Consider the following 5,581-nt stretch of genomic DNA (forward strand, 5'->3'; position numbering starts at 1 on the left):
TTAATTGTTCTCTCTTGATTTTGTTTCCTTCTATTCATATTTATCGATTCATGGTTGGAAGAGGACACAACATAGTAATGGGAAATGTTTTAAATTGCTTCTGCTTAAGGTTTGAAGTTAACTTCTGGCTCAGATATGCATTATCTCCTTAAAATATCTGTGGCTAGTACAAACTTAACTCGGTTCCTGTACGTCTGAGTCAGTGACAACTCTACAACAGATGTATCCATCGGATTGCCATCAATGATGGTGATACATGGCTGTGTACATAAGCAACTCGTCTAAACATCAACCAAACAATGTTAGATCTGTAAATTTGCTTTCGCAAATTTACAGATCTAACATTGTTGGGTTGATGTTTAGACGAGTTGTATATACATTATGTACACAGCCATTTATCACCATCATTGATGGCGATCCGATGGATACATCTGTTGTAGAGTTGTCACTGACTCAGACGTACTTATAAATATAATTATTTTCTGTGACTGTATATTACATTAATTTGTAGGATCCTTTACTATAGATAATTTAGCTGATCTGTAACCATAACATCTTCATGCCTTATATACCATGTACTGTAGTACGGCCAGCGAAAGCTCTTTTTTCGAGAGCCCAGGTGGTCGTGTGGTCTAGCGGGACGGCTGCAGTGCAGGCGATTTGGTGTCATGATATCACAGCAGCATGGGTTCGAATCCCGGCGAGGGAAGAACCAAAAATTTGCGAAAGCAAATTTACAGATCTAACATTGTTGAAACATCAACCCAACAATGTACAACTCGTCTAAACATCAACCCAGCAATGTTAGACCACACGGGCTTCACAATAATAAAGCTTTCAGTGGCCGTGTGTTACCTTTCCTCATCAGTTTTCATCTAGCGTTGTACTACAGTACATGATATATAAGGCATGGAGATGTTTTTGTCATAGATCAGCTCAATTATCTATAGTAAAGGATCCTACAAATTAATGCAAGATACAGTCACAGAAAATGATTATATTTAAAAGTACGTCTGAGTCAGTGACAACTCTACAACTGATTATCCATCGGATTACCAGCAATGATGGTGATACATGGCTGTGTACATAATGTAAATTCAACTCGTCTAAACATCAACCCAACAATGTTAAATCTATAAATTTGCTTTCGCAAATATTTTGTTCTTCTCTCGCCAGGATTCGAACCCATGCTACTGAGATATCGTGACACCAAATCGCCTGCACTGCAGCCGTCCCGTTATACCACACGACCACCTGGGCTTCACAATAATAAAGCTTTCGGTGGCCGTGTGTTACCTTTCCTCGTCAGTTTTAATCTAGCGTCGTACTACAGTACATGATATATAAGGCATGGAGATGTTATTGTCACAGATCAGCTCAATTATCTATAGTAAAGGATCCTACAAATTAATGCAAGATACAGTCACAGAAAATAATTATATTTATAAGTACGTCTGAGTCAGTGACAACTCTACAACAGATTTATCCATCGGACCACCAGGAATGATGGTGATACATGGCTGTGTACATTATGTATATACAACTCGTCTAAACATCAACCCAACAATGTTAAATCTGTAAATTTGCTATATACATGTAAGGTAGTTCATATCAATATTCTGCTACTAGAAGCAACTTTTGTTTCTTATCAAACATGTTTCTTTGCTTTAAGGATGTTAATGAGACTGTAAGAATACCCTCAACATCAACATCAACATGCACATCAATAGTAATTTCTCAAATACATAAGTACTTTTATAAATTGTTATTTGGATGGAGAGTTGTCTCATTTGCACTCATACCACATCTTCAAATCTCTTCAATTTATATCTAACTTTAATATGAGAGTACATCAGCATCTCTTCCAATAGAGGTTGCTGCCCTTTTTATCCTTCCATTTCTTAATTTCCATGTTAAGGTATCAAATACTGAATGCACTATTTCATAAGGATTGGAGACCAGATTTCACAGATGAGTATAATAGGGTAGCATTAAAGGTCACGCAGACCATGGAAGTATTAAATTTCATTTCACTTCCGTTCTCAGGCGTACATTTTACAATTCATCAAGTTTTACGTTTTTAAAGTGATTTTTTAGATGTTTATTATACAACATTATATAATTAACATAGTGTAAGGATGTTTTAAGCGAATGTAACAACCTCACAAAATGGAGGTTACATTCAAATCCAACTCTTCATATGCTCGAATTAAGTTTTACATTCAATTTTTTCCCCGGTACTGAATGAACTACATTGTTAAATTCGTGTTTCATCAATTCTATAACACTTCTTATAATTGGTTCATAAAGCCAATTTTGAAACAAGGATGTATTAGTAAATTACATAAGTTTTAACTGATAATCTTCTCTGTAACTATAGGACAAAATATGCTCAAATTTCTAGTTGTATTGATTTGGACTTCTTCAAGAAAGAATTTGTTTTACAACAGGAATAATATCTTTTATTTCATATCACCTGGTAAACATAAACACTCATCACTTTATGGCAGCTGATAGAGGGGTCCAAGCTTTTATTTAAAGTATCTTATTAGCCAGGGAAAATACAAACGAGTGAAAAAATACTCTCAACATATATTATTGTATATTAAACCTGCATCTTTTTTCGAATATTAATCTTCACATCTTGAGTCCTGGCATTTTCATATACCTCTAGAAGATTGTTATTGTCTGCCTATCGACAAAGATGTCTCATATTTTCACTAGAAGAAATCCAATTTATCTAATTCATTTTGATAATGACTTCATCCCATACTTATGACATGACAAAATAAAGCTGCAACATGCAACTGTTATTCTGACAAGTTATTTTTTCTTAAATTCCCATTTGTGAATAAGCATCATTGGCCTTTCATTGTAAGTCATTTTTAACTAGCCTGCCACAAAAGTATATATTTGATATATGAGTTCCGTGCAATGCCTATTTGTCCGTTTGGCAGGGTTTACCTGACCTCGACCTCATTTCATTGATCTGTGATTAAGGTTAAAGTTGTGTGGTCAAGTCCCTATCTTAGATACTATAAGCTGTACATCATCTTTATCTGGTGTATTTAATGATTGGAATTTGTACACGTTCAAATACAGGTTTCCTTAACCATGACCTTATTTTCATGGTTCATTGCATTGGTAAATGTTGACTTTTTATGGTTTTGTCAATTTATCAGGTACACTATTAAGCAAAAGATCATACATGTTTAGTGTAATCAATTATTGTAAAGTGTACACGACTGTCTGGCGAGGTTTATTTTATCTTGACCTCATTTACATAGTTCGTTAGTCATCCTTGTTTTGTCAGTTAATCAAATACAACAAGCAGTATGCCATTTTGTTTGGTGAAAGAATTGATTGTAAGGTGTAAATGTCTACCATGCAGGTTTACTTTGACCTTGACCTTATTTTCATGGTTTATTGATAAATGTTGACCTTTATGATTTTGTCAGGTTATCAGTTACATTAAGCAGAAGGTCAACTATATTAGGTGAATGGAACGATTGGAGATTAAGATGTCTGTCTGGCAGAGTTCATTTGACCATGACCTCATCATTATTATTCAATTACCGAGGATTCATTTATTTTCATGGGTACCAATTTTCGTGGATTTTTGAAACCTTGCATGTTCGTGGATATAGAATTTCGTGGTTTTGCGGAAGTCTGGGTACACGTCTATATAAAAAAATGTCATTCGTTGAACATTTAACTTCGTGGTTCACTTGTACCCACGAAATCCACGAAAATTATTATCCAACGAATAATAATGAATCGACAGTATAATTGAAAAATACACAGGCGAGACATTTCCTTGTTTGCCCTCTTGTATGTTTTTATATAAATGATTACTAAAATGAGATATTCTTATTTTTTTTCTCTCAGAGAAGCCAAACGTGGGTTCATAGAAATGCGGATGTCCATTCAAATCATTTTATTTTAGAGAAATTTTGGATAAAAGTTCAGCAATATCTCGAATGATTTTAAATATCAAGACCAATCGATTCTTTAGGTATACCCCCAAAAATATTAACATTATAGAAATCGATTTTGTTTCCACTTTTACAGCAAATTGAGAATTTTTTAAGATTATTATCAGCAATGTCATGAATGAGTTCGAAAATCAGTACCGATTGATTATTCTTTGAATTTTGTCCTTCAGAAATGTAGCTAAAATAATCAAGGATACCAGGCTTACAAATCGATACTTCAGCCGAGCGCCATAGGTTAAAACGGAATTCAATATCTTAGTGTTCTAACGCCTACATTACTTATCGGAGAGTGACTTTATCAGAAGACATCGAAAATCAGCGCCAATCGTATTTTTTGGAGGAATAAAGTTATTTGGAAATAGAAAAAACTAACAATGTAAATGCATTCGTGACTACATTTCGCGTAAAATTATAACAGTATTAAGGTTTATTACATTTTTATTTACATCAACAATACTCCGACGAGTTGGAAAATTAGGACAGAATGCCACTGGTAAATGGAAATTATAGACAAAATCATCATTGTGGGTGCTTTTTCATCCACATCAACGGTGATTCAATATTTATTTGGGAGTCCAATTTTGGTTCCTCCGTCTCGCTCTTAACTGCCTTACTCCTTTACTAGAACAGTCTTCAGTTGCTTCCATTATTAATCTGTTATTCTCCCTGTTGATAGACAGGGAAATGCGATATTTTTGGCATTTAGCTAGCATCCCACTTATGTTGATAGTATTCGGAATCTATCTGATCACTCCTGATTTCAAGATGGTACAGAATTTGGCGTTGAAGACATATTATGAATCTAAGTGACATGTTTTGTAATTTGCAGAAAGATTTTACAACATTTTATTCATATACTGCCTTGTTTTACATGTTATGTGTCCTTAAATTAAAGAAAAGGGCGACCAAACATCAACTACATTTTAGATGCACACATCCAAATAGTTCATTTGATATTCCAAATTTCTGATATATAACTATTTATATATACTAGTAAATAAGTGTGAACATTTAAAATATAAATTTTCAGCTGTTTAAATTTCTAAATAAAGGCAACAGTAGTATACCGCTGTTCGAAATTCACAAATCGATAGAGAAAAAAACAAATCCGGGTTACAAACTAAAACTGAGGGAAACGTATCAAATATAAGAGAACTACGACACAACAGAAACACAACATTAAAATGTAACATACACAGAAACGAACTATATTATATAACAATGGTCATTTCCCTGACTTGGTACAGGGCATTTTAAAATAAAAATGATGGGTTGAACCTGGTTTTGTGGCGATGTTAAATATAACATTAAAATTACAACATTACATGACAGGACTACAATACAAATAAATTGGAGAAAATATAGGACAGAGAAACAAATGAATAATAGACAACAAAAGGTACCAGGTTAAAATTTTAATACGCCTCACGTGCATTACGTCCACACAAGACTAACCAGTGACGCTAAGTTTGAAAGCCAAAACAAGTACAAAGTTGAAATGCACAGCTCAAAAGTCTCAAAATGTTGTAACCAATACGCCTGGGACAAGAACATCATAATTATTTAAAATTTATAATAATTCATAT

Source organism: Mytilus galloprovincialis, chromosome 1 (assembly GCF_965363235.1).
Source record: "Mytilus galloprovincialis chromosome 1, xbMytGall1.hap1.1, whole genome shotgun sequence".
Taxonomy (NCBI): domain Eukaryota; kingdom Metazoa; phylum Mollusca; class Bivalvia; order Mytilida; family Mytilidae; genus Mytilus; species Mytilus galloprovincialis.